Genomic DNA, 19,623 nt, shown 5'->3' with positions numbered 1-19,623 from the left:
CAGTTTATGTATCTTATCCCCAAATCCCCAAGACACTAAACGCAGTTACACTCAAGCAGTGGAAGCATGCACCTGCGCTAGAACCCAGGAGCCTTTTCTTGCTGGAAGACCAATTAGCTCAGTAGGCGTCGCAATCAAGATTACATACTCTGCACACCTTCAGCGTGCCCACACTCCAGCAAATCACACCTTGCACACTCTCTGCACTACACAGCCAGTGTCTCTTGCATGGGCAGGGACGAGAAAGGACACACGTACTGACTGACGTTCCAATAGGCTAGTAACCTCTTGAAGGGAGGTGCAGTGTGGGGTGAGCTGTGCAAGTTGGGGCACTGACACCTGAACAATATTCACTCTGCCTGATCAAGGAACCACTGCAAGGATTGGTAAAAAGCACATAGCCTGGCCTGCCGTATGCATCTTCAAATCTCATCTGCCCCAACAGTTGGGGAAAAAAGTATATTATATTTAAGGAGTCAGCAGTTTCAGCAACAGCTGCTAATTTGAAATCCTGCAACTATATATACAGGCGAGCAATCCCCATTAATAGAGAGGCACTATAGGAGCTCTGCTGTATCAGGTGCACACAGTCTAACTACAGTTGCCATCACAACACAGGCAACACTAGTGGCTGCTACAACATTGAATCCTAGGCACAGTAGGACTACAGCCCAACTCCCTCCAATGGAAGCTTCACTGTGAAATGCTTATCACTCACTAAAGCATAGAAAAGCTGAAGCTATGGTGGAACCCTGCAGCCTACCAGTAGAACTACTGCAGCCACACCTACCAAACACACACGGACACATTGGAAATGCACTCGTAGGGGCCAAATGCATCTAGAGCTCCAGCATAAAGGGGAGGCGGCACCGTGACTATAGCCCCACAACCCCTGTGTTTAGAGATGCAGCATAACAGGTTGAGTGTGCCAGGACCATAGACCCACTGTTCCTGTATCTAGAGCTGGAGGATAACAAGGAGGCTGCACCAGGACTGCAGAGCCACTGTTCCAGAGCTGCAGCACCGCATGGCAAGTACACCATGACTACAGGTTCAAAGCCCTTGGATCTAGAACAGCAACATAACACGGATGCCGCAACAGGACTACAGACCCACATCACGTGGATCTAGATTTTCAGCATAATGGAGTACACCAGGACTACAGATCCACATCACCTGAATCTAGATTTGCAGCATAACAGAGAGTTCACCAGGACTACAGACCCACTATTCCTGTATCTAGACCTGCAGCATAACAAGGAGGCTGCAGCAGGACTACAGGCCCACTGTCCCTGTATCTAGAGCTGTAGGTTAACAAGAAGGTGGCACCAAAACTACAGACCCACTGTTAGAGCTGCAGCATAACAAGGAGAATGCACCATGTCTACAGACCCACTGTTTCTGTATCCATAGCTGCAGCACAGCATGGTGAGTACACCATGACTACAGGCTCAAAGCCTCTGGATCTAGAGCTGCAGTATGGCATGGTGAGTGCCCCATGGCTGCTAACCTACAGCCCCTGGATCTAGATTTGCAGCATAACAGAGTACACCAGGACTACAGACCCACTATAACTGCATCTGGAGCTGCAGCATAACAAGGAGGCTGCACCAGGACTACAGGCCCACTGTTCCTGTGTCTAGAGCTTCAACAGGCACGCCAGGAATCGGAAGCAGCCACAACGGAGAACTGGTAAGTGTGTGTGTTCCGTGTTTTTGTGTCTGTGTTTATTTACGGGGAGTGTGAGGTGCTGTGGGAGGGGGTTTCCGAGGGAGAAACTCACTGATTTTGAACAAATCTGGTCTGTAAGGGATTTCAATCCGGCACACACCCAAGTCAACGCCTAGTGTGTAATGCACAACTAAAATCCTTATTTATTTGTGTCTAAAAGGTATTTTATTCTGAACGATGTACCACTCATATCACGCCCTTCTCCTGGAACCCCCCCCCCCCCCCCCGTTCACACTGAACCAGGAATCAGGCTGGTTTGCAAAGTTCAAATATTTATTTATGTATTCACAATTCAATCACACTATGTTTTAATGGGTACACAATGATCACCAATGGGGTGATGTAACACTAAATAATCTCTTTAATACACAAGGAGTAATAGTGAGCAAAACAATTCAGCACAGATATAAGACTTTTGTGTGTGTTCAGATCAAATAGCAGTGTAGTTACTAGTTCCCCCTGCACACCCCTCAACTCCCCAATAGGCAATGTAAAGAGATAGGAGGAGAGAGCAGGTATTCAGGAATGGCAGAATTCAAACAAAATATAAATCCCAATTTCCCCCCAGCAACACAAGAGAAAAACAGAATTGATTGGCAAGCGGTCAGAATGGTTTAAAGTTATCATGAGAATGGATTGGGTAAAAACACTAAATATGGTTTAAATTGCTGAAATAGTTTAAATTCTTATGGGAGCCGCTTTGGATAGTTGCACACAAACACTAGCAATGATTTGATACTAAGAAACAATGTGAAATCTTAAAATTAAGGTCGGAAGCAATCAAAAGATGTTTTACATGTGTCAGAATTTCCCTAAAACGAAATTTGCAGCAACCTTTTCAGTGCGCAGTAATCGCGATTGTGGGAGAAGTGTATGGATTTAGGATGCGGTTTTAGATGCGAATTAAAGCTGTGGATGGATGTTAGCTACAAGCAGAAGTTGATTCTAGCACAAAAACTGAGGAAGTTATGGACGTTTTAGTGGAGGTCGATTTTTCGAGATAGGTGCAAGAATGGGAACACAGGAATGCGCTTTTAAAAGGACAAAAAGGATTTCTTACACTAGAGGATGACTATGAATAAACGTATACCACACAGGAACACAGCCACTTGATCAGGGCGACTGCCTGCAGTGGAGCTCGCCTACTTCAGGTGAAAAATATCAGCGCAAAGATAGTTATAACAATACTAGCACAGGAGGAAGATAGGAGGGATAGGATAGAGAGTTCAGGCAATTCAAAAGTACTCCTAACAATGCAGGTTCTGAAGACAAGATAGGATGGATTTAAGATAGGCATTAACTAAGCAGGGTACATATGCTAGTGACACAGTTCTATCTGTAGATACTCACTAGGTATGTTTCAAATGGAACCGTCAGGATTCTGGTCAGGGATACTGGTCAGGACAGACTGCTGGGCACATCGGATTTTGGCAGCGTCAACGCGCTCTGGACACCGCATGGCACAGGACTGGATCTGATGATAATTACTTCAGCAGGCAAGCAGTACAGCGCAGCCCGGCTGTAGTATAGTTCCCCTTAGGTTTGTGGGGTTGGTTCTGGAAATTTAAGGCCTAGCTGAAAATGGTTCAGCTATGTAGTGGGCCTTTCTGCTTTGCCAAGTTTCTGGAGTCTGGAGCAAGGAAGATGGATAGTTCTGCAGCAGGGTGCTCCGCCAGCATTCGGATAGTGGGTGAATCTGTCTGTCTTTTTCTGAGTGCTGAGCTGTCTCTATTTATGCTCATGATAAAGGGGGGGTGTGTGCTGGTTTATCCTAAGATCGCCCCTTTGACAGGGATTGGTCCCGATCCCCTCTCAGCCTTGATAGGAGGAGAAAATCATGTGTCATCTTTATGGTGTGGGTTTATGAGGCTTAGAGTCCACCCCTGGCCTCTTGAACACAAAATCTACTTTTGCCACAATACATATTTCCACATGTGCAACCTCTATAACAACCAAATATACAGATTACATATTTTGTACAGCAGCTACTCCTCCAAACCCTGTAGCTGTAAGATCTTGTGTCTGCTTTTCCCAGAATTTCACCCTTTTCATCAGGAACATAATGTCCCATTTATCCGCAAATTTCTACAAGTGTGCGTGTGTACCATGGGGATAAGTGGATAAAGTTTCATACTTTAGGCAAAAATACATTTGGTGTAAAATCACATTTTCTGACGTTTCCTTACAAATTATGTCACACGATCTTGCCACTTCTTATGTGCAGCCAAAAATCAGATTTACAATTATGTTATTTTTGTGTTCTTGACAATTTTCAGTGGCAAGTTATATGTAATAAACAAAATGTTGTTTGTGAATGTCCAGCCACAGATGGTTGTTTGTATCCGCCTCTTTTTGTCTCCCTTCAGTTCAGGAGAAGTCTCCTCCCTGTTTCCTTGGCAGAGGCCATTTTACGACTGTTCATACCTAGCATTTACTTTAGCTGGAGGATGTCCATTGTTTAGTCCTGGGCTCACCAGCAATTCGCACCTAGCCGTGAGTTTCAGCTGGGGGGAAGTGTCCTCCTTTTGTGAGGAAAGATGTTATTCCAGTTTGGAAATTCAGCCAGGCTTAAATTTAAATGTTATTTCTGTTGCATTTTTACTTAGTTTAAAACTTGTGATTTCAAACTAGCAGCTAAAACACTTATTTCAGATTTTAAACCATGGACTCAAACAATTACAACATAGATTACTCTCAGTAACAGGCCACTTTGATTTCAATACCCTGAAAAGCTGAAAGCATCAAAGAAACATCCACAGCAAAAGTTGCCTGCCTGTGGAATCTGTCAAAATGTGGGTGCAGTGGAGCCCAGTGACATATTTCAGCAGTGACATCTCTATTGCATCACTGACAACATGCGTGGTAGATTGGGCAGCCATCTTTTTGTGCTTTGCAGAGCGCGATTTTCAGAGGTTTTGGCGCGCACAAGGGTTTTGCGGCCATTTTGATGTTTCTGGCATCATCAGAACACAGTGATGCCGCATGGCAGAGCAAAAGTGGGTTGAATCATCCCACAGGTCGGCGGAGGGTGCAGGATTTGGGGGTTGGGAGCGAGGCAATGTAGGTTTTCGGTTTATGTAGGGTGCCCAAAATCAGCTGAAAAAATTGGTCTTTCTCTTGGGTGATCTACAAATAGAAAAATTATCACATAGAACCAGTATGAGTACACCATATCTGCTGGCCCACAGCCCCTGTACAAAGAGCTGTATAATAGCCATAGGAATCCAACATGACTACTGACAGGCCTACTGCCCCTGTATGTAGAGCCGTAGCATAATAACCAGGTTACTCACCTTAGTGACCACCATACTCCTAGTCTATAGTCCCCTTTCCTCCATACTTATGGGACATCTCTCCGTCCTGTGGGACGGGACCAGAGCACTTTGTAAAAAGAATCCAAAAAATGTTTTCAAAAATGTTGTCCTTCGTCTCTTTCTTGTGCAGGGCCCGGCACGCGGCCGTAACCCTGCCCATCTCAGCTCCGCCCCGCGCATCGCCCATCAGTCCTTTTCTATCGCCAGGTCAAAGACCTTTTAGCAATAACAGATGAACCTTATTGGAGGGGACGGCGGGCGGGCGTATGGAGGAAAGGGGACTATGGACTAGGAGTAAGGTGGTCACTACGGTGAGTAACCTGGTTATACTCCTATGTCCCGTCCGCTTTCCTCCATACTTATGGGAGATTCCCAAGCACTCCTTACAGGAACTATGGGTGGATGGAAAAACCCCTTACTGAAAAAGATTCTTCAGCACAGCCTGACCAAACTGAGCATCAGCTCTTGAGCTCATGTCTTGACAATAATACTTACAAAAAGCAGATGGGGAGGCCCAAGTAGCTGCTCTCGCGATGGTGTCCCAGGGGGCATATTTCTGAAAGGAAACCGTGGCTGCCTTGCCCCGCACCAGGTGTGCATGAATGCCTTTAGGAGGCTTCAGCCCTTGGACGGTGTAAGACTCCGTAATGCAGGCGGCGATCCACCGAGAAATAGTCGCCTTAGACGCCTGCTTACCTTGTGGGTTACCAAAGGTCACAAACAGTTGAGAAGAACTCCTAAGCTCCGATGTTTTGTCCAGATAGAAGTTAAGAGCCCTTCTGACATCGAGACAATGCAGAACCCTTTCTGCCTCTGCAACAGGGTTCGGAAAAAAGACCGGCAGGGAGATCGACTGGTTCAGATGGAACTCAGACACCACCTTCTGGCAGGAAAGCAGGATTTGGCCATAGGACCACCTTATCCTTGTGAAAGACCAAGAAGGGATGCTCCACCGACAAGGCCTGGAGCTCACTCACACACCTTGCTGACGTTATGGCTACCAAAACTGACACTTTTCCCAGTACAGGTACTTGAGGTCCACCGTGGCCATCGGTTCGAAGGGTTTTTGGCACAACGCCGTCAGGACCACATTTAGATCCAACGTCGGGTGCGGATTACGAATTGGAGGATAAAAGGCGTGTCAAGCCTGCAAAATGCCTCTTAACCACTGGGTTACACAGAGAGTAAGAGCATTGGTCCGTAGAAATGTAAGCGGAAACTGCTGAAAGGTAAGTTCTGCATGACAGAATGTGAACGCCCGACTCTGCTAAGAAGGATACAAAGGACAGTACTGTGTCAATTGTAGCCCCCCTTGGGTCCACTTGCTTATTTAAACACCAATGACAGAACCTGAGCCATTTGCTTCTGTACTGGGACCTAGCCAAGGGTTTTCTGGCTGCCTGGATAATACGCATGTTATCTGCAGACAAGTTAAGATGTTCTAAAGACTTGAACTCAGGCACCATGCAGTAAAGCTGAGCGATTGTGGGGAGGGGTGCCACAGTTGCTATTCCCCCTGGTGAAGAAGATCGGGGGTCACCGGTAACCTGATCGGTGGATACAACGACAGGTGTTGAAGTTCCGAGAACCAAAACCTGGCGGGCCACCACAGGGCTATGAGTGGAAGAGAACAGTTCACCGAGTTCTTCAATTTGCAAATTGCTCGGTGAAGGAGAGGCAGAGGCGGGAAAGCGTAAACCCTCATGTTGTGCCATGGAATCTCGAGAGCATCCCCCAGAGAGGAGGCTACCAGCCCCCCTCTGGAGGCATACAGAGGAAGCTTCTTGTTTACCGCCGTAGTGAAGAGGTCCACTTCCGGTGTGCCCCAACGCAGGAAAATCCATGAGAGGACCTCCGCCTTCAACTCCCACTCGTTGACCATTTTTCCGCCGGCTGAGGGCATCTGCTATGACATTCAGCTGGCCCGGGATGTGCACTGCGAGCAGCCAGACACCAGGAAGAACAGCCCACTCCCAAATCAGGATGGACAGGTCCACGAGGGTGGGGGGGGCTTGGTTCCCCCTTGCTTGTTGATGTAATACATCGACACCACATTGTCCGTGCGTATACGGACCACCTTGTAGGCGATGATTATCGATCTGAAAGCCTTGAGTGCGAGGAAGATCACCAGAAGCTCCAGATGATTTATGTGGAGGAGCTTGTCCTGAGGCGACCAAAGGTCCGAGACCTGATGAAGAACCAACAACGCACCCCACCCTAGAAGGGAGGAGTCCGTTGTGACCGTCACCGTAGGGGCTGGGTCCTGAAACCCTACACCCACCGACAGGTTGCTGAGAGACGACCACCACTCCAGGTCCACTCTCATGGAAGCCGGAATCATTATCAACTTGGAGCCGGATCCACACCATGACGGCATGAACTCTGAAGAGCCATCTGAGTCCACCTCATCTTGAGAAGTGCAAGAGGAAGAGCCAACACGCACAAGGCCATGAGGCCCAGAAGCCTCTGGAACCACCAGGCCGACATGCTCTCCGAATGCGCAAACATCTGGCACGTGGCCAACAGATCCGCCATTCTATCCCGGTCAGATGCACCCTGCTGTCGATCGTGTTCCAGCGAAAAAACCCAGGAAAATCAAGTCCTGCAAGACCGTCATGGAAGATTTCCACCAGTTCACCGAAAGCCCAAGATGGAACAGGAGCTGTAGGAGAGACTGAAGATTGCACGCGGCTTTCAACAGTCAAGGGCTGCGCAAGAGCCAGTCGTCCAAAAAAGGATACACATAGATACCCTGCAGACGAAGATAGGCCGCTATCACCGACATCATCTTCGTGAAGACACGTGGCGCCAAGCTGAGGCCAAAAGGAAGCACTCGAAACTGGAAGTGCTCCTCTCCCAAAGAGAAAAGGAGATACCTCCTGTGTGGATTCCGAATCAGAATATGCATGTACCCATCCTGAAGATCCACCACGCTGAGCCAATCGCCCATCTGCAAGGAGGACCGTATCTAGCTGGGCGTGATCATCTTGAATTTCTCTTGGGGTAGGAAAAGATTGAACTGGGAAAGGTCTAGGGTGGTGTGCAGGCCAGCCTGGTTAGGTTTGGGCACCGTAAACAGCCGGGAGTAGAAGCCCTCCCCTTATTCCCCAAGGGGAAAGGGGTCCACAGCTCTGAGATCTCTGAGGCCCAAAGGTTTCTGCAACTCGGTATTCAGGGTGGGCGATCCAGACAGCTGGAAAGGAGGGTTGAAGGGTGGGACAGGGGGTAGGGGTAAGCGGAAGCCCGCCCGAGCAACTGACAAGACCCATCTGTCTTTGGTGATGGTCTACCACGCGTCCCAATGAGACGCAATGCATCATCCCACCGGAGTCTTGTGCGAGCGTGGAGAACCCTCAATTTGTAGGTTTTTCAGTGGTTTTGCCACCTGAACCTGAGGAGGAGGCTGAGGAGCGGGAGAAAAACCGAGTCCGTTGTTGCCTCCGGCGGTTATTCCCCACAGGGGTATCCGCCCTACGAGATTTCCGGTCAAAGAAGCCCCTGAAACCAGAGCAGGGCTGACTCTGCGACAACGGTCTCTGAGTTTTAAAGGGAGTTTTAACTAGGAACGACAAGGACTTAGCTGTCTGAGTGCTATCCTTCGTCTTGGTCAGCTCTACATCCGGTGTAGAATGAAACCGCTCCTTACCATCAAACGGAAGGTCCAACACCTGTCCTGTACTTCCTTTGAAAATTTGGTGGCATGCCACGCCTGTCGGGAGGTATCAACCCCCAACATAAGGCCCCGAGCCGAGGTGTCTACATGGTTGTCCACCAGGCCGCAGCCTCCACGACATCCTGGGCCAAGACCCTGGCGTTGGATAATCCCACCTTAAAATCTTCCAGCTTCTCGACGGAATGAACTGCTCAAACTCAGACAGACCTTTCCACATCTGCATATTAGCCCCCGCTAACACCAGTTCGGCATTGGCCTGCCGGAGCTGCAAGGCAGAGTTAGCGAAAATCTTCCTCCCAAGGGAGTCAAGGAGCTTGTCCTCCTTCCCCAGAACCTGAGTAGCCGTCGTAGAAGAGGAAGCTGCGGGCCTGGACTGTAAGGTAGCCGTAGCCACCACCGTCGAGGAGGGGGGCAGACAAGACGACAGAGCCACTTCTTCCGAAGAATGCAGCCTGTATCGCGCGTCAATTTTCTTATTGATGAAAATTCCAGAGTGTGGCTTTTCCCAAACCCTGCGGACCTCGGCCAGAACGTCCTTCTGCAAGAACAGGCCGGTACGCTCCAAAGAAGACAGGGTGAACACCCCAAAAAGCACGCCCTCCTGCGGAGCGGGTGCCTCGAGCACCGGAACATCCAAGAAGCACATCATGTCCAGTACCCGGTCATGAAAAGCTCTAATAGAGCGGGGCAGGTCCTCGTTGTCCTGATCGCCCTGTGCATCATCCAACAGGTCAGGATCCTGTTGAGCCGTGACGGGCACCGCCTTGTCCACGGGAGACAATGGGGGCAAAGGCGGAAGAGTCGTGGAAGGCACCGTAGGCAAGGGAGGCGCCGGCGGAACCACCGGCGGAACCACCGGAGGAACGGGTGGAGCCGGAGACGCGGGTGGCCATATCTCCCTAAAAAGCCCTTTGAAATATTCCCTCATGGGGTCGGTAGGCATAAGCATCTGAAATTTGCCAAAAAAGGCATCTTCCGGGACTGTTTTGGAACCAGAGGAGGCCTCTCATGAGGAGGATAATTCCAGGGACGTAACGGGGAAGGTTGCCACACCGACCCATCTCCCGATGTATCCACAAAAATGAAAGGTGCCGACCCCACAGGCAACAAAACATTGTGCAGAAGGGGCATCCGAGCATTCCAGTCATAGACTGGGCGAAAGGGATGCGCACAAGGAATTCTCTGTTCACCCACAGAACCAAGCCCTACACCTGAGGCCGATGGCGTAGTTGTAGGGGTAGCGCCCAAAATGGCCGCTGCGGTTGTGGCGGGAACGGCCGCCATTTTGTCAGGCACCTCAGGGCAATCCCCGTTGATAGAGCGATCTGCACTCCTCCCGGCTCGGGAAGAACCCGGAAAGGTGTCTCCCGGCCGGGGTGCTCTGAAAAGTAAAGGTAAAGAACTTACCAGCCGTTTCTTCTTTTCGTCAATAAACACTTGAAAATGCGAAGGAGGAGTTCGACGGAACACCTCCTCCCATCGCTCTAACCGACGTTGAAGTGCCCGGACCGAAAGGGAATCCCTGTAAAAACAGGAGTCACAATGGTGATCCAGATCCAAACACTCTAGACAAAGAGGATGGGGGTCCGCCCTCGCGAAACATTGGTGACACAATGAACAATCAGGAAAGTTTAGTTTGAACGACATAGACAGACTAGTATACGATCACTAGCGAGAGCCAGAGAGGAAAAAAGGGAAGAAAATCTTCCGCGGGTGCAAGTGCGCCCAGTCCCGAACGAGCAGAGAAAAGGACTGATGGGCGATGCAGAGCCGAGATGTGCGGGGTTACGACCGTATGCCGGACCCCGCGCAAGAAATAGACGAAGGACAACATTTTAGAAAAAAATGTTTGGATGCTTTTTACAAAGTGCTCCGGTCCCGTCCCACAGGACAGAGAGATGTCCCATAAGTATGGAAGAAAGGGGACGGGACGTAGGAGTATTGTGTTTTCAACATGAAAACTAACCTACAGCCCGAATAAGAGAAATACTGACTGCTGTTTCACTATGATATGATATGATATGGCATTTGTAACGTGCCTATACACAGGTGTTTCAAGGCGCGACGAGGCAGGGAGGGGAGGAAACAAGGGGAGACAGACAACGATCCTACTAGGCCAGGTGTCATTCAGATCGCGCAAGTGCAGGGGTGGGGGAGGGGGAAAAGTGCAAGGGGGAGGGGGGGAAGTGCAGTACAAGGTAAGCGGCGTAAAGTAATAAATAAATAGGGCCAGCTGGTGGCAAGTGCAAGGTAAGTGCAGAACAAGTGCTGGAAAAGGGGGGGGGCTGTAGGGATACAGAGACAGTCCCGCAGTGCAGAGGGGTTCCAGGGCATCAGTGCAAGTGGAGAGTGGCTGGGCCCAGGACCGAGGCCGTTAAGAGTGGTCCAGTTGCAGAATCAGTGCAGTTTCAGTGAAGAATATTAGCTGTTCAGCAGGGGAGAGGGAGAGAGAAAGCAGAGGCAAAGAGGAAGGTTTTGAGGTGCTTCCGGAACCGGAGATGGTTCTCCTCAAGTTTCAGGGAGGCAGGAAGGCTGTTCCAGAGGGAGGCCCCTGCCGCGGAGAGAGATCTACCCCCAGCTCGTTGCTTCGAGAAGCGGCTGACCCTGAGGGAGTTGGAGGCGGATGAGCGAAGGGCTCAGATATTTGGGAAGAGAGAGTTGAAGGTATTTAGGACCAAGGCCCCAGAAGGCCTTGTGGACAATGCAGAGGGTTTTGAACTTTATCCTCGCAGCCACTGGGAGCCAGTGTAGAGATTTCAGTCCTGGAGAGATACGGTCCCTGGGCTTGAGGCCAAGGACAAGTCTCGCAGTTCTGTTCTGTATGAGTTGCAGAGGGCGGAGAGTGGAGGCAGGCAGATTAAGGTAGAGGCTGTTACAGTAATCCAGCTTCGAGAGAACCAGGGCTCGGGAGACAGTGAGCTTCTGGGGGAAGGAGAGGAAGGGAAGAATACCTCTGAGGAGGTGCAGCTGGTAGTGTGACTTCTTAGCGACGTCAGAAATATGAGGAGAGAAGGAGAGTGTGGAGTCGAAGATGACCCCAAGGTTTTTTGCATTGCAGGTAGGAGCAGGGAGGGGGCCAAGGGAGGCAGGCCAGAGAGCTGCAGGGAAGGAGGGAGTGGGTGTACCGATGAGTAGAATCTCAGTCTTACTGGCATTAAGGCAGAGGTCATTGGCGGCACACCATTCCTGGATAGCAGACAGACAGTCAGAGATGAGGGAAGGAGAGGGGGAGGCTGAGGGTAGCCTGAAAATGAGCTGGGTATCGTCCGCATAGCACTGGAAATTAGGGCAGAGAGTGTGGCGATGCGGTGGGCAAGGAGTGCCAGATACTGGTTGAACAGCCAGGGAGAGAGATTAGATCCCTGGGGGACACCACAGGTGGAGAAAAAGATGTTGGAGAGGAAGGACCCCAGTTGGACCTGGGAGGGTCGATTTGAAAGGAAAGAGGTCAGTCACGCCAGAGCCTGACCAGTGATACCCAGGTTTTCACGGAGACGGTTGAGCAGGATGGCATGGTTGACAGTGTCAAAGGCAGAGGAGAGATCGAGCAGAATGAGAACACACAGAGTGTTGGAATCGAGGTTCAAGAGCAGGTCTTCACGGATGTTCAGGAGAGCAGTTTCCGTGCTTCTGGCAGCTCTGAAACCAGATTGGTGGTCATGAAGACTACCAACAGATTCAGCATGGAGGTTAAGCTGGGAGATGGCCAGTTTCTCCAGGAGCTTGCCCAGGAAGGGAGTGATGGAGATAGGGCGATAGTTAGCCGGGCAGGAGGGGTCGGAAGAGGGTTTCTTGAGAAGAGGGTGCACAAGGGAGTGCTTGAGGGGGGAAGGGAAGACTCCAGAGGTGAAGGAGTGGTTGCAAAAGTCAGCCAGGGCAGGAGCCAGGGAGTCGATGTGGTCCTTGATAGTTTTGGAGGAACAGGGGTGAACCTGTTTAGACGAGACTTTCATAGATCTGACTTGTCTGGAAACCTCGTCAGCAGAGAAAAGTGGAAAGGCAGAGAAAGAGGGAGGAGGGGTGACTGCAGAAGGGCCAGAGGAAGAGCCGGGAAGGGAGGGAGGTGAAAGGAGGAGAGCGAGGACAGGATGCTGTTAGTGCAGCTTCCTCCATCATACTGCAGCTTCAACATGAAATGAAGCACACAGTATAACAGCACTCCAACCCTCAATAACAGGGAGAACATGTAACTACATCTACAATCTATAACTTGTATATTATAACTAAAGTTGCAGAATAATAGGCTGTGTACACTAAATACAGCCCTCAAACAGAAAAAGCTTTGAAGCAGTAGCTTAATTATATTGGATTAAGCCTAATAATATACTTGCACCTTCCTAAAAAGAGGCCACGTTACAGCTTTACTAGATGATTGGCACACTGTCTTGTCGCTTTAAAATACAATAAGTACTCATTAGACCAGGGGTCTGCAACCTGTGTGCTCTCACGATCTTTTGGACTACAACTTCCATGATCCCTCACCATGGACTATACTGGCTAGGGCTGATGTAAAGTGCAGTCCAAAACATCTGGAGAGCAACAGGTTGCAAACCACTGCATTAGACCCACCACCCATGCTTCTTCTCATTGTTATTGGTATTGTTATTTTGCATTTATATAGCGCCTTATATACCATTGTTATGGTCTGAAGGCGCTGGTAGGTTGAACGCCCTTGGGAACCGAAGTTTGGGTCAGTAGAGAGAGTGAAGAGAGTCAAAAGGTGCGTGTGCGCACCAGGTATGTGTGCAGCTGGTGCGGAGTTCATGTAGTAGCTGCTTTTTAGCGGTAGGTGTGGTGGTTGAGAGGTCAGGAGAATGTGTTCGCTCTGGCAGAATTTATCCAGCTCGAGTGTGACTGCGTTAGACCTGAGGAGAAACGCCTGGCTGGGGGTGTTAAACCAGCAGTGTTTACTTAGAGTGATGGGGAGTGAGCGGGAGATGTTGATATGAGAACAGTTATACCGAATGGTGTCATAGTATCCCTGTGTTCTATTTGAGTGGTGGTGTAAAGAAGAGAGTAGGCCTGGGGTGTGGTATAATATACGTTCTTTCAAATGTTCCTGCATACCAATGCATATTATGTACGTCACGCAATGTATACGATCAGGTCCATTCTGTGCATTTTATTCATTTCAGGCGTTCAAGATTGTCCTACACACTCCTGCCTGCTCGACACACTCGCGCATTCTAGTTCACCTTGCGTGCTCTAGTCTATCCCTCATTTTCCAGTGTGCTTCACGCATGCTCTCATGTATTCCATACGCATGCACTCCCGCCCTCCCCGCGCATGTACTCCTGTCTGCCTATGCACTCATCCGCTCTGTATACTCTTCCGCTCTGTATTGCAGGGATACAATGCAGGATCACTGATGCACACGCCACCTTAACAGAACTGGAGTGAGCAACCCTAAAGTGGGGTGGCAGCAGATTGGGGCACGTTACTTTGGACCAGCAGAGGCGCTCTGGCCTCTCTCGACTTACATTTTGTCATTCGGGGCCTGCAAAGCCAAAGCCCACTTGTCAGGGCAGATACCTGAAGGATGTTGACCAGCACTCTGAAACACTACATCCAGCATACCAAGCAGAGTGGTCTCCCTGAAAGTGTGGTTAACTCCTGTCCCAGCATGCACAGGAGTGTTTATTTTTAACCTGATAAACAATAAGTTGTTTAATGCATGTTGCAGCCCCATTGGTTTTTAACTTGTCCTTGGGTTGTGGGCCATGGTCGGTACTCCCGTATCAGGGTCACTTTAAGATGCTCACTGGCTGGTGTTGAACTGCTAAATCCACGGTAGTGGGGTGGTTTGCCCCATTGGGCCCAGGGAAGCACGTGGTAGTGCAGGGGTGTTAACTATCCACTCAAATACAATTTTCTATCCACTACAAATTAAATCCAGCCTAACCTAACAGGGCCACGATAACTGCAGTCATGCATAAAAGATGCACTGTGCCTAGGGCCTCACCAAACCAGGCGACAATGTAACACCAGCATAACCTAACACTGTAAATACAACCTAAAGACACAGTGACATGCTACCTCCAGCTAATGCAGGGGGCCTTATTCAGTTGGACGATAATTGCAAAATCGTCAGTATTTGGCAAAGACCAGCAATTTTACCATCCTCTCAATTCAGGGTTTGGTCAAATACCGCTTGTGGTATTGCAGGCAGATTTTTTCTCATAATCTGCCAACTTCTCACAGGTGGAGGTACACATTTCAAAGTGGACCCTATACCTTTTTGGTGCTTTTTGTTATTTTTTTACTGTACAGAAGAAAGGCAAAACTTTATGGAAGGTGCGTCCTTCGATAAAGTCTAAAGAAAAGTGTTTACAATTGGAAATGGTAACGGGTGAAAAGGCGGGCATCACTGATACCCCACTCTCACCACTTTACCCATATTCTACAAACGAGGGTCACAATTTACGCTTTTTGTGCATAAGAAAATTGACGGTCATCGAATAAGCAAATAGTCTAAATAATCAATTTCAACCTTCAAATTGCTGTCGGGAATGGCTTTTAAAAGGTTTCCACAAATGCCTTTTTAGGTTACCACAGGCAAAGGTGTTATTTTTGGAATACCTACCGAGGTATTCCAGAAATACCACATCTGCCAGCAGTAAAGTATGAATCGAGTATATTTTATGAAATTCCACTGGCGGAGGAAGTAACCGGCACCCAACATTGAATGACCCCTTACGATTTAGATACTGTACCTACAGCATCAACTAAGACACATCACAACCACGATCTGACCCAACAGGACATAGTGTACCTACAGACACAATCCAAATAACTATAGTAAAGCTATCAGACAGCTTATAACATTCTGCCCTCAACCATCACAATGGAAACCACAACCTTAGGTCATCCACAAATCAAACTTCATGGTATAGAAATCCGTGGGAAACCAAACATGAAACAAAAGCATTTTCCTATACCAAAGTATCATACAATGCTATGGGGAATTTTTTTTGTGCTCAAAAATTAATTTCATTTTTCAACATTTTTATAATACAATGGGCCTCATTACGAGTCGGCCATGCCGGAATCTGGTGATTCCGTGACGATGGTTACTCCACTTCCGCGACCGCAAGGTTGCGGAAAGAAGGGCCGATTACGGTACTTGGATCGCACGCAACACACCGAAGCGGAAACGGAGTCACCGCCGTCATGTTAACACCCACGCACATCGACTTTATGCCACAGAAAACGGTGCTAAACCCGTGTACGCCCCCGCCGACACGGAAACACCGGGCGTGGAAACAGCATGACCGCGGGAAAAAAACAGAAACAGAAAGGCGGCCATTATATAAAGCACAATCCACTGCCAGCCTCAGACGCCACAGGTCAGATTACCTCCCTGAGACTGACAACTCATCGAATGGCATCCAGGATACCAGCACGCAGACAGCGAAAGCCGCGCTTTAGTGAGGCTGAGCTCACAGGTCTGGTGGACCACATTGTTGAGCATGCGGAAATGCTCTTTAGTGCAGATCAGCGGGGTGCTACTCAGCAACGGCGCAAGGAGGTGTGGGCGGAGGCAGCACGCAAGTGCACAGCGGTCGGTGTGACCACACGCTCTGTGAAGGACTGCCATAAGAGGTGGGATGACCTCAGGCTCCGGGTGCGCAACCTCATGACTGCACACCGTCAACACAGCAGTGGCACTGGTGGAGGCCCTGCATCCCCTCAAGTTGCAACCATGTGAGGAGCGCTGCAGCAGTGGCATGCACCTCGAAGGCATCCACGGCATAGGAGAGGCAGGAGTGAGCCCACCTGCACATGCTGGTAAGTGCACATAGTACAAAGCAATAAGTGTGAATGGGAGTGACCCAATGGACCCACTCACACTGCCCCCCCCAAAAGGGCAGGAGTGACCCAATAGACCCACTCACAATGCCCCCCCCAACAGGGCAGGAGTGACCCAATGGACCCACTCACAATGCCCCCCCCAACAGGGCAGGAGTGACCCAATGGACCCACTCACAATGCACCCCCCCAACAGGGCAGGAGTGACCCAATGGACCCACTCACAATGCCCCCCCCCAACAGGGCAGGAGTGACCCAATGGACCCACTGACTGGCCAGATGACAAGTAACACATCCCCAAAGCATGATCCCTGGAAATGCACACAGTGCGTGCCTGACTGGAAGCAGACACACACACAATAGTCACAAGTGTGTACATGCAAGTGGTAATGGATTATCCTGTTGGATGCATATGATGGACGCATCTAGTAACATCACACAACTAACAGCATGCCCTCTGTATCCCCACAGTCGAGACAAGTGACAGCGACGGCCAAGAGGTAACGCAGCGGCCACCTGCACGCGCCCAACTCAGCACTTCTGCCCAGGAGGATGATGCTAGCTGCTCCATTACACAAGCACCAGCATCAGGCACACCGGCTACATCAGGCACACCGGCTACATCAGCCACACCGGCTACATCAGGCACACCGGCTACATCAGCCACACCGGCTACATCAGCCATACCGGCTACATCAAGCACACCAGCATACGCCACCATCCCCATGCAGGCACCCACCCTAGCCCCGGATGATGATTCGCAGCCCATCTCCACAGCTGAGGAGGCTGCATCAAGTGATGGAAGTGCCCCGGCCATGCAGGCCGAAGCTGTACAACAGGGTGAGGGGGACAACATGGATGAGGTGTCACCCATCCATGGCCTACAGTTCAGCCCCCAAGAACTGCACAGCCCCATGCGCTCCCCAAACTCCCTCCATGGCTGAGCTCAGTACACGCTTGCAGCACTTTGAGCAACAACAGGCCACCCTGACGCAGCTGGTGGAAAGTCAGCTGGAGGAGGCCAGACTGCAGCGTGAGGAGGCCGTGCATCAGCGGGAGGAGGCCAGGCTGCAGCGTGAGAGCAATGCTATGTCGGTGCGGCGGCTCTCCAGGTCGATTGGACGATTTGCGGCCACCATTGTCACCCTGGCACGCCATGTCAGGGAAGGGAACAGTGTGCAATCCAGCATTGCACAGTCAATGTTGGTAGCCCAGCAGGCGTTTCAAGGGCGCTTGCCCACAGTCACACCGACAGTCACCTCAGCCAGCACCACCCCATCCAGCTCTGCCACTGCCAGGACACGGAGGCGTTCTAGTCGGGTGACTGGAACCGCCAGCAAGGACACGGCACCGCATAAGCGCCCCCGCAAATAGTGGCATGTGGGGATGCCAGTCAACATGACATTTGGAGACACCATGGGTGTAGGGGGGTGGGTACGTTTGGGTGGTGGGGGAGGTCCATTATGGGGTTAGTTGTTTGGGGCCTGGTTGGGGGTGTGTACGTTTGGGTGGTGGGTGGGCACGGGTGTACAGCTTACCTACCCAATGCACTTTCTTACCTGGTTTATCGAAAATACAACACCTTTGAAAAGTACCATAATGAGTGGACACCTGTCATTTCATATGCAGTACAATTAAATGGTATTTCCGGTCCTAACATTTTATTAACCCTACGGGTCGGCCATGTGTTTTTAAACATTAATCGGTCGATCGTATTAAAATTTGCTATGGGCCCTACCCGACCTTTCGTCCACTAAACAAACGATAAATCTCACTTTTACATAAATAGACAATTATCTCCATATTTATGGTTCTCTAGGGCTGCAAAGCACGCGGACAATATACAAAGATGGAGTGTAAAATTCAAGTTCTCAGGGATGGCTTTACACAGAATGTTGCAAAGTAAGAATGTATGCACGTTCACAGTGAAGGTCAGCTGCTTCGATTTATTGCTCGCGGGCCGGTGTGGCCCACGACTCGCAGTATAAGGTTCTATTGTTTTTTGACCTTGACAGACAGGCACCGTGCCTAAAGACTTCTTTTGAAGGAGGGGTGCAATAACGTAAGAGATGATAAGGATGAAATTTCAGAAACGAGACCGATTTTCATGTTTGTTCACTATAAGAAAGATTGTTGGCACAGACGGAGTGGTATTTAGGGACTGCATTACGCCTAGATAATGGAAAATGCAAATCTAATGTAAGTAACCCTTTAGATGATTTTATACCGGAATATATTAACAATAGCGTAGCGTTAAAGGCCGGTAAAGTTGTACTTGTTCATTCAATGTAGCATTTTGTACCGCGCACTATCAACGCAGAAGTGGTCCCCTGGCGCTCAGGCGGCTCTGAAAAAGGCGGAGGAGAGGGGGTGGGTTAGTGGGAATAACGTAATATACTCAGTTGCACTATCCTCGCTAGCAAATAGTTTCAGGCCCAATAAATAAAATGAATAATTTTAATGAAGATCGGCTGGAGAGACTAATTTATGTTTTTAACACAGGTACATCCTTCCATACTGCCAATGCCATCATTTCCAGACCCCGGCCGACGGGTTCTTCAGCTGCCAGGTGCAGCTCCATGTCAACAACTTCACCATCCTGACCATTTTATGGGACGATTGGCAAGGACCAATATGCCCTTATGCGGTACTAGCGGCTAGAAGCAACATCCCAACCGTTACGGTGGTGTAGTGCCTCGTTGTTGAAACAGCCTTGCGATTATCACTGCGACCATAGTGCTTCTTTTATCGTAAAACAACACCCTGTGTACCGCAAAGGAACAGCGCGTGACTCAAGATGAACTTTTGCGGATCGAGAGCAAAGACAAATGCGAATCGCTGAATATTCTCTAAACATTTGATGTCAAATAAATGTACTTTACCAATTGTACAATCTTGCTGTTTGCTTTTAAACCACAGTTTCATATTCCAAATTGTGGCGCGCTGTGTTGTGAGATGATCTGTGTTGTTTTACGTGTTCTGTGTGAAGTCGCGTAGAAGTCGACTGGGCGCGTTTGGCTACGCAGCCCAGTAACGTCAAGGAGAGAGGCAGGGAATATGAATGCTTTGTTGATGTCAGGCTCAGGGGTGGGGGAT

The 19,623-nt window shown here is 49.6% G+C and overlaps 1 protein-coding gene and 1 long non-coding RNA gene across 2 annotated transcripts in view; one reads left to right on the top strand and one right to left on the bottom strand.

Moving 5' to 3' along the window:
• The window catches only part of ARID3C (AT-rich interaction domain 3C), an 815,039-nt gene that overhangs the window by 583,298 nt on the left and 212,118 nt on the right, over positions 1–19,623 (bottom strand). The gene's annotated exons all lie outside the window — the stretch shown is intronic.
• The window catches only part of LOC138511277 (uncharacterized), a 36,709-nt gene that overhangs the window by 10,523 nt on the left and 6,563 nt on the right, over positions 1–19,623 (top strand). The gene's annotated exons all lie outside the window — the stretch shown is intronic.

This window comes from Ambystoma mexicanum, chromosome 6p (assembly GCF_040938575.1).
Source record: "Ambystoma mexicanum isolate Mex_15411 chromosome 6p, UKY_AmexF1_1, whole genome shotgun sequence".
Taxonomy (NCBI): domain Eukaryota; kingdom Metazoa; phylum Chordata; class Amphibia; order Caudata; family Ambystomatidae; genus Ambystoma; species Ambystoma mexicanum.
Note: the sequence above shows the minus strand (reverse complement) of the source record. Positions and strands in the feature narration are given on the sequence as shown.